Source organism: Bos taurus, chromosome 10 (genome assembly GCF_002263795.3).
Source record: "Bos taurus isolate L1 Dominette 01449 registration number 42190680 breed Hereford chromosome 10, ARS-UCD2.0, whole genome shotgun sequence".
Lineage (NCBI taxonomy): Eukaryota > Metazoa > Chordata > Mammalia > Artiodactyla > Bovidae > Bos > Bos taurus.
The window spans coordinates 19,585,044-19,595,812 of NC_037337.1; the positions used below are offsets into that span (position 1 = coordinate 19,585,044).

Genomic DNA, 10,769 nt, shown 5'->3' on the forward strand with positions numbered 1-10,769 from the left:
GATCTTAGATCCCAGACCAGGGATTGATCCCATGGCTGCTGCATTAGAAGCGAGGAGTCTTAACCACTGGGCAACCAGGGAAGTCCCTGATGCTTGGTTTAAAAACTCCACTTCTGCCATCCACTATCTGTGTGACCTCAGGCAAGTCATTTAACCTTTCTGTTCCTCAGTTTCTTTACCTACAAAATAATTCCTACTTTACCAAATGGCTGCGGGCAATAGAGTTATTCTAAAAGAGCCTACCACATGTCTGCTACATGTTGACACGTGCCCAAACACTCCCTGCCATTGCTCTGATTGGTTCTTGAGAACTATATTTAATTTTCTTCTCAGGCTTCCTGGACTGCCACTCTCTCACTTTAAGGAGGACTGGCATCTCTGCATGGATCACTGTACAAGTGGCCTTTTCTAATTTTTAGCTGCTCAGCACCTGTACAATATTCCACTGAATGAAAATATGACAGTTCATTTATCAACTTTACTGTGTGTAGGACATTTGTAATTTTCCCAGTGTTTTCCCATTATGTATAATACTGCTCTGCACACACTTCTGATATGCATATACAGATGCTCCTTTAGGGTGGACACTAAGAGTGAAATTTCTGAGTCATATGCTCACCCTTGTCCTCCTCAACTTCACTAGATAATATAAGACATCTTTCCAAGTGATCCATCAGTTTACCCTCCCACTGGCAGCATATGAGTTTCTGTTGCTCCAAATACATACCAACAGATTCTTAACATTTTGCCATTCTATCGGATGTGCAGTGGTATCTGCCTGTGGTTCTGACAAGGTTTTATCTGTTAGTTGTGAATATCTCATCCTCCACCCCTGTCGCTTGTTTTTTCATTTTCTTCATAATGTCTTTAGTGAATAAAGTTCTTAATTTTAATGTAGTTAATAGTTTCTTCCTTTTTATTGTTGCCTTCTCCTTTGTCATTGGTACTTTTTGTTACTGTTTTAAAAAATAGTTCCTTACTTGGGGTCATGAAAATAAATATTCACCTATTCTCCTTTTCAGAGGTGTAAGTTTTTATGTTTCATGTTTATATGTTTAATCCACTTTGAAACCGATTTTTGTATGTTGTGACGGGAATTTTTATAGATACCCAATTGGCACAGTGCCTTTTATTGGTCATTTCTCAACAACTCTGCATTCCCACTTTTGTCCAATATCAATTATCTACATATACGTGGATCTGTTTTGAGGCTCTTTATTCTGCTCCATTGGTCTATTCATTTATCCTCATACCAGCACCTCACTATTTTGATATGAGAATGTAAATTTTTTAACCTTAGTTTGCAAGAGCAGCTTGGCTATCCTTGGCCTTCTTTTCATTTCTGAATACATTTTCAAATTGACTTGTCAACAACAACAAAACAAAACCAAAAAATCAGTTAAGATTTTCATCAGTTTCATTTGGGGAGGACTGACATCTTTTCAGTATTGAGTTGTATTTCCTAAGACTACAGTATGTCCATTTATTTATTTAGACCTACTTAAATGTTTTGCATAATGTAATAGACTTTTATGTGTAGAAGCTTTGCATATTTTTAGCATGATTTACTTCTAGGTGCTTAAGATTTTTAGTACCTTTATTGAGATAAAATTAGCATGCAAGAAACTTCACAATAGAGTGCACAATTTAATAAGTTTATCCTGTATAAACATCCCAAACCATCACTACAACTCAGATAATAAGCATATCCACACCCTGAAGGATTCCTCATGTCCACCCTCTCATCCCTTCCTGCCCAGACATCCCTGCTTCTTACTCTGTACCCAGGCAACTGATGACATACTTTCTGTTGCTATCAGTCAGTTTATACTTTCCAGAATTTTATATAAATAAAACCATACAGTATGTGCTCAGTTCAGTTCAGTTCAGTTAAGTTGCTCAGTCGTGTCCGACTCTTTGCGACCCCAACAGTCGCAGCACTCCAGGCCTCCCTGTCCATCACCAACTCCCAGAGTTCACTCAAACTCATGTACATCGAGTCAGTGATGCCATCCAGCCATCTCATCCTCTGTTGTTCCCTTTTCCTCCTGCCCCCAATCCCTCCCAGCATCAGAGTCTTTTCCAATGAGTCAACTCTTCCCATGAGGTGGCCGAAGTACTGGAGTTTCAGCTTTAGCATCATTCCTTCCAAAGAACACCCAGGGCTGATCTCCTTTAGAATGGACTGGTTGGATCTCCTTGCAGTCCAAGGGACTCTCAGACAAGGGTCTTCTCCAACACCACAGTTCAAAAGCATCAATTCTTCGGCGCTCAGCTTTCTTCACAGTCCAACTCTCAAATCCATACATGACCACTGGGAAAACCATAGCCTTGACTAGATGGACCTTTGTTGGCAAAGTAATGTCTCTGCTTTTGAATATGCTATCTAGGTTGGTCATAACTTTGCTTCCAAGGAGTAAGCGTCTTTTAATTTCATGGCTGCAATAACCATCTGCAGTGATTTTGGAGCTCAAAAAAAAAAAAGTCTGACACTGTTTCCACTGTTTCCCCATCTATTTCCCATGAAGTGATGGGACCAGATGCCATGATCTTAGTTTTCTGAAAGTTGAGCTGTGCTAGTGTGTATCAATAGTGGGTGGGGCTAGTGGTAAAGAACCTGCCTGCCAATGTAGGGGACTAAGAGATGCAGGTTGGATCCCTGGGTCAGGAAGATCCTCTGAAGGAGGGCACGGCCACCCACTCCAGTATTTTTGCCTAGAGAATCCCATGGACAGAGGAACCTGATAGGCTGCAGTCCACAGGGTTGCACAGAGTCAGACACGACTGAAGTGACTTAGCATGCAGACTGTAGTGTGTATCAATAGTTAATTGCTTTTGGGACTTCCCTGGTGGTCCTGTGGCTAAGACTACACTCTCCCAATGCAGGGGGTTCCATACCTGAGCAGGAAACTGGATCCCACATGCTGCAACTGAGAGTTTACATGCCGCAGTTAAAGATCCCGCATGCTGCAATGAAGACGGAAGATCCTGAATACTGCAACTAAGACCCAGTCAAATACATAAATACATATTAAAGAAAAAGGTTAATTGCTTTTAAAAGAACTTTTTTACTTTGAAATAGTTATAGATTCACAGGAAGCCACAAAAAACTGGTTCAGAGAAGTCCTCTGGACCCTTCACCCAGATTCTCCCTTGGATCTCTACCTGCCTGGTTGCTTCCTGCCATTCATGTGTGTGTGCATGCTCAGTCACTCAGTCGTGTCCAGCTCTTTGTGACCCCACAGACTGTAACCCACCAGGCTTCTCTGTCTATGGGATTTTCCAGGTAAGAAAATTGGAGTGGGTAGCCATTTCCTTCTCCAGGGGAACTTCCCGACCCAGGGATTGAACCTGGGTCTTTTGCATCTTCTGCACTGTAGGTGGGTTCTTTCATTCATCTCTCTGCTCAAATACAGTCTGCTCACACAGAGCTTCCCTGAGCAACCAATGGAATATCATGAGCCTGGAGGACTCTCACCTCTCCCTCTTTTACTTTATGTCTAGAACTTTTTCATATCTGATTTTCTCATTTGTTTACTGTGATCTCATCCAATTAGAATATGAATTCTGTGAAAACAGGGACCTTGTCTGTCCTAGCCAGCGACTAGAATAGTGCCTGGCATTCAATAAATACTTGTTGAATAATAACAGATCTTTCAGCAACTGCACAATATGAATATTGTTCTCTCCATGTCACAGATGAGAAGCTGAGAAAGATTATGTGCCTTGCCCCAAACCACACAGTTGGTGGTGGTGGTGTGGACTTTGGAAGCTGAGATTTGAATCTCTGATTTCTAAAGACACTCTACCCTCTCTTCTTAAAAAAATTCTGAAACAGGAAGCAGGGCAGAATGAGGGTGACTGCATCTCCTTAACAGTAGCTCTTTTTTTTTCCTTTTTATAACTTTATTTATTCTTATTTTGGGCTGTGCTAGCTCTTCATTGCTGCACAAGCTTTTCTCTAGTTGAGTGACCTGTGGCTACTCTCCCGTTGCGGTGTGCAGGCTCCTCATTGCAGTGGCTCCTCTTGTGGAACGTGGGCTCTAGGGCCTGTGGACTTCAGTAGTTGTGTGTGTGTGGGCTGTAGCGCACAGGCTCAGTAGTTGTAGCGCACGGGCTTAGCTACTTCTCGGCATGGGGGATCTTCCCTTACCAGGGATTAAACCCGCATCTCCTGCATTGGCAGGCAGATTCTTTACCACTGAGCCACCAAGGAAGCCCAGTAGGTCTTCTTTATACCACAGACTTAGACCCTAGTGCCAGGCCAGGGGTAGCGAACATTCCAAGTGGTCAGTTCTTGGGGTCACTGGCCTCAGTAGCAGTGGCAGGGCCTGTAGGTCCCAATGTGGAATATTATTTCCCTACCTCCCAAAAAGGGCAGGCAATTCATCCCCCCTCATGTTCACGTTTTTCTTTTTGTTAATGAATTAATATTTCTAGCAATTTACTTCTAAACCATTCTTTAAAAGGTCATCTAAATCTTTAAAGGGCCATTATAGTTCATTACAATCTATTGCAAGCCGATTTCTTTAAACAAGCCATTCCTGATGCTGAAATTATAATTTTTTTTTTTTTTTTTTAGCTTTTGGCACTATGTACTGTTTAGAACAATAGAGGATAACTTTTCAAATAAAAACTGGGTGATACACTGGAAAAATACTGGGTAATACATTGGAAAAAATATTTTCACATGTAAAAATTCTGCATATCTTCAATTAAGGTTTATGAAAAAGTTAATTTCAAAAAAAGATACAAGCTTCATAACTCATGATGAAAGTTAGCTGGCTTTCTTGAGAAGTGAAATTAAAAACAGACTGCACTGCTTACTTTTCAGCCAATTCCACTTTGCCAGATTTCAGAAGGAAAAAGCCCAACGTAGTTTCAGTGTTGTCTCCTTGTCTGGGAGAATCCGGATGACTTGCTCCTCTCCGACAGCCTACTTTGTCCTCACTGCTCCCAATCACAGCTGAATCCATCAACAGGACGGCTTCACATGCTGATCATGCACAGCCAAGAATGACAAGCCCAGGTTGGTGCAGATAAATCCTCTGCTTCTTCATTGGATCTCAAACATTGTTCTATATGCTCCAGTCAATTTGCGTGGAGCTGGTACAAGAAAGAAACCACATTACTTACTGCATATTCATCAACCTTCTGGAATCTGGTGCATTGGTCAGTTACTTTATCCAGTACAACTTGAGTGGGTGTCCAGTAGCAATTTTTCTTCCAGAGCTCCTGATCTGTGGCCAAATGCATGATCCACTAAACTGAGTCATGCTGCAAACTGTGTTATAATCAACACTTTGGAAAATGTTTCATCACTATCACGTTCTTCAGAAGGAGCCGCTCTTGGGGACCATGATTCCTGTGGCTGTTCTGGCGTGGGCATAGGAAAGGCCCCCATAATCCTCTTTCCTACTTCCTTTATCCAACTTTTTTGGCTGCTCTTTCTCCAGTAAGTGAATACTGGACTTTTTCTGCTTAAAAAAGAAATTATAAAACAATACATATTCAGTATATATCATTTAGAAAATGTAGAAAAGAATGAGTACTTTAAAAATCACCCTTAATCCCATTGATCAATGTTCTGTTTTTTGCTGTATATCTTAACAGACTTAAAAAAAAAATACTTTTATGCATTTATTTTTGGCTGTGCTGGGTCTTTGTTGTTGCACTCAGGCTTTGTCCAGTTGCAGTGATTGGGGGCTGCTCTTCGTTGCAGTGGACAGGTTTCTCACTGCAGTGGCTTCTCTTGTTGTGGCTCCCAGGCTCTAGAGCACAGGCTCAATAGCTGTGGCCCATGGGTGTAGTCGCTCTGAGGCATGTGGGATCTTCCCACACCAGGGATCCAACCCATGTCTCCTGCATTGGCAGGTGGATTCTTTACCACTGAGCCACCAGGGAAGCCCTTTGCAGACTTTTTAATATAATGTGTGCACACAGATACATACATCTTCACAAAAGTGGAATTTTATTATTACATATTTTGTTTTGTAGATCAGCCCTGGGTGTTCTTTGGAAGGAATGATGCTAAAGCTGAAACTCCAGTACTTCGGCCACCTCATGCGAAGAGTTGACTCATTGGAAAAGACCCTGATGCTGGGAGGGATTGGGGGCAGGAGGAGAAGGGGACGACAGAGGATGAGATGGCTGGATGGCATCACGGACTCAATGGACATGAGTCCATTTTGAGTTTGAGTGAACTCCGGGAGATGGTGATGGACAGGGAGGCCTGGCGTGCTGTGATTCATGGGGTCGCAAAGAGTCGGACATGACTGAGTGACTGAACTGAACTGAACTGATTTTGTTTTGTAATAATTTTTCCCTTAACTATATAATGAACACTGTGATATCACCAATTTTTTTAATCCAGTATGATTTTTCATGGCTGTATAGGCTGCTAGTTATCTAATCTACTGGTAGAAAATTAGACCATTTGCAAGTTTTTGCTATTACAAACCATGAAGGAGGAACATTCTCATGGCAGAATCTGCAGTTTTTAAAATGTCTCTTTAGGATAGAGTCACACCTACCTCCGAAGACAGTTCCAATGATGTTCTCAGATTCGCCTCCATTAAAGTTGCTCTACGTTCCTTCTGCAGTAGCTAAGAATAACCCCACTCCACACACACTCTTGTTCATACTGCAGCCTTGCCAGCCCGTCCCAAGAAGGATGCTTCAGGTGATCTCTCTGGCTTCAAGAAACCGCGAAGAGAGGGCAGGTAGAAAGGGACTCAAACCATGTCCGAGGTCACATCTAGGCTCTGTAACGCAAAGGATGGGGTCCCTAGGTGGAAAAAGACGAGAGAGGATGGGCCTCAGGGTCCCAGAGACTCCTCTTGGTGCCGGTGGATGTGTCTTATAATCCCCGCTTCCTCATCTACGGAATGAGGATGGGATCTCTCGGTGATGGAGATGCGTGGATGTCACCTTCAGAGATGCATCAGAACCGAGCCGCGCCTGCAGGAGCGCTCCCGGCGCCTGGAGGCGACCGAGGACCGGACAGTCTGGCTGGCAGCCTAGGAGCGCCCCTCAAGCTCGAGCTGACGTCTCCCGGCTGGCCCGTGCCAGGAGGGAGAGCCGCTCGGAGCCCCCAGGGGGCGCCGCAAGCCCACCGCAAGAGCCTCACACTCGCCGGGTGGGGACCGCGCGAGCCTCCGGGAGTGGGTCCCGAGCCTCGCGGCTCATGGGCTAGGCCCCGCGATGGGTCTTCATCCCCTGTGATTTCTTTTTCCGCACAACAAACAGAAACGCCATCAGCTCAACCTGTCCGCGCTTGCAGCGTGGGCTTTTTTCATCCCCTGCTCAGTCCCGCAGCCGCCGTGCAGTTGCTCCTGGGGTTGAAGTCTTGGATTCCAGGGTTTTCAAACCTCAACTCAGAGGCCATCGCCTTCCTTGACTCCCCCAGATCTCGGGGGCGTGGCGCCCAGATGGAGCCTGGTCCTGTCCCGATGCGACCCACTTCCCAGGCTGGGCTGTCTAAGGATGGGGCTTTGGCTGCCTCCTTGAACTCGAGCCCTTATTGCAACACCTAAGCACCACACTGTCTCTGGCCTATGATTATAAGTGAGGGAACCGGCTCTTTTCTCTGCGTGGCACAGTCAAATGTCTGTGGGAAGGGATCACGCCCTTCAGCCGCTTGGCAGAATAGAACCCGTGGCCCAGTTGTGTGTGTGTGTGATGAGTGGGTCTTGCATCTGTGTGGGAGTTTTTACATGTCAGCAGAGTGTTTGTGCATATGTGATTGTGTGGATATTTGGGAGAAAGCATTTTCTAAATGAATGATATTCTATATGGAGTTAAATATATGTCAGTGCGGCCAGGATTTCAATCCCTGTTACTTGATGGTATAGGTAAAATGGACAAATTTGAGGGCCGGGATGTGTGTGCCCTCAGTCATATCCGACTCTTTGCAACCCCATGGACTGGGGCCTGCCAAGCTCCTCTGTCCATGGGATTCTTCAGGCAAGAATACTGGAGTGGATTGCCATTTCCTCCTCCAGGGGATCTTCCCAACCCAGGCATCAAATCCATATCTCTTGTATCTCCTGCTTTGGCAGGCAGATTCTTTACCACTGCTCCACCTGGGAAGCCCTTGAGGATTGGAGGTTGGTTCTATATTTGCAACAACAGGCACCTAACCTCAGGCAAAACTCCTCCTCATTGCCTCCACTTTCTTAAAAGATTGTTGTTTAGAAGGAAAAATCATAACTCATAAATATACAACATGAAGACGTGTGAGATTTTAATTAATTAATGAGGAAACCAGTGATGTGTTAAGCATTTCTTCAGAGGACAATACAAAGACCAGTTACACATACTGGCACTCAAGAATAATGAAATGAATTTGTTAATTGATCCAAAATTGGCTTCTTCCACAGTAGGGGAAAATCAATTGTATCTCCACCTGAGAAAATTCATTTGCTGCTGTGGACAAGAATCATTTGTATAACTTTCAGTTTTCTATAACTTACGGACTCAAAGACAATGACAGGTGAAGACTAGTGCAGAGTCATAAGGAAGGTTACACTAGCTCAGTATTCGATAGGGTACTTTTCCTCCTATTTCAAAAGATTTTCATGATTTTTCCTGACTGTACAGTAGGGTTGGGCGGCACAAAGTTTCTTCAAAATTTTTGTGGAACTCTTTTCTAGGTGAAATCCTGCAGGAAACCCTAATATATTTTTAAATGTCTCAGTTAAAATAATTTATTATACAGTTAGTACATGTTCATTATAAAAATGTCAAATAGTACAGAAGGTTATTAAGTAAAAAAATCAGCCTCCCTTCTCTTCCCCTCCCTCCCTCTCCCCTTTCAATTCCAGACTTATCTACTGTAACAGTTTCCTATATACCCTGTAGGTACCTTCTATGCATGCACAAGCATGTTTTTTAAAATACAAATGGGATAAAAAGAATTTGTTCTTCCGTACTTTACTTTTTTTTCAATTAAAAAATATATTGTGGGAAAGCATTAGGGAAGTTTCTCAAAAAACTGAAAATACAACTGTAATGATCCAGCAAGTCCACTTCTGGAGATATAGCCAAAGAAAATGAAATGATAAACCAAAAAGATACATGTACCCTGATGTTCACACAGCACTATTTACAATATAGCCAAGACAAGAACACAACCCGTGTCCATAAACAGATGAATGGATAAAAAGGATGTGGTATATCCAATGGAATATATACACAATGGAATATTACTCAGCCATAAAAAGAATGAAATAATGCCATTTGCAGGAACATGGATGGATCTAGAGATTGTCATACTGAGTGAAGTAAGTCAGACAGAGATATGCAGAATTTAAAAAGAAATGATATGAATGAACTCATTTACATAGCAGAAAGAAGGAACTTATGGTTGTCAGAGGGGATGGATGGGGGGAAGAGATAGGGAGTCTGGGATCGACATGTACACAATGTTTTATTTAAAATGGATAACCAACAAGGTCCTACTGTGTAGCACAGGGAACTCTGCTCAGTATTATGTGTCAGCCTGGATGGGAGGGGAGTTTGGGGGAGAATGGATACATATATACGAATGGCTGAGTCCCTTTGCTGTCCCCTTGACTATCACAATATTGTTAATTGGCTATACCCCAATACAAAATAAAAAATTAAAAAATGAAATTTTGCCATTTATAACAACATGGATGAATATGGAGGGTATTATGCTTAGTGAAATTAGTCAGAGAAAGATAAAACTGTATGTTGTCACTTCTATATGGAATCTAAAAAATAAAACAACATAGTAAATATAAAAAAAAGAAACAAACTCAGATAAAGAGAACAAACTAATGGTTACCAGGAGGGAGAGGGAAGGTGTGAGGGGCAAGGTAATAGTAGGAGATAAAGAGGTATATTGAGAAGGAAATGGCAACCCACTTCAATGCTCTTATCTGGAGATTTCCATGGACGGAGGAGTCTGGCGGGCTACAGTCCATGGGGTCACAAAGAGTTGGACATGACTGAAGCGACTTAGCATAAGTAGTATTCCATGGTTTGTGTACCCTTAACTTTTTGAAAATTAATTTTTATTGGAGTATAGTTGATTTACAGTGTTTTGTTAGTTTCAGCTGTACAGCAAAGTGAATCAGTTATACATAAATCCACTTTTAAAGATTTTTTCCTCATATAGGTAATTACACAGTATTGAGTGGAGGTCCCTGTGCTCTACAGTAGGTTCTTATTAGTTATTTATTTTATATATAGTAGTTCGATACCCTTATTTGACCACTTTTTTATTAACAGATTTTGTTAGGTGTTTCTAATTTTCTGGTTTGTAAACAAATGAACCTCCTTAATAAGTATTTATGTACGGTGATATTTATCTACATATGGAACAACAGACTGGTTCCAAATAGGAAAAGGGGTACGTCACGTCTGTATATTGTCACCCTGCTTATTTAACTTCTATGCAGAGTACATCATGAGAAATGCTGGGCTAGAAGAAGCACAAGCTGGAATCAAGATTGCTGGGAGAAATATCAATAACCTCAGATATGCAGATGACATCACCCTTATGGCAGAAAGTGAAGAGGAACTAAAAAGCCTCTTGATGAAAGTGAAAGAGGAGAGTGAAAAAGTTGGCTTAAAGCTCAACATTCAGAAAACGAAGATTATGGCATCTGGTCCCATCACTTCATGGGAAATAGATGGGAAAACAGTGGAAACAGTGTCAGACTTCATTTTTTGGGGCTCCAAAATCACTGCAGATGGTGACTGCAGCCATGAAATTAAAAGACGCATACTCCTTGGAAGCA

The 10,769-nt window shown here is 42.4% G+C and overlaps 1 long non-coding RNA gene across 2 annotated transcripts; it reads right to left on the minus strand.

Moving 5' to 3' along the window:
* Positions 1-1,579: 1,579 nt before the first annotated feature.
* LOC132346343 (uncharacterized) lies at positions 1,580-7,437 on the minus strand. Of its 2 annotated transcripts, none has more exons than XR_009496146.1 (2): positions 6,534-7,437; positions 1,580-5,477 (listed from the first exon to the last, which is right to left on the minus strand). It is a non-coding gene; the product is annotated as an uncharacterized lncRNA (long non-coding RNA). The 2 variants fall into 2 exon arrangements; XR_009496147.1 differs by having other exon boundaries at positions 1,580-5,480.
* Between the last annotated feature and the right edge of the window lie 3,332 nt (positions 7,438-10,769).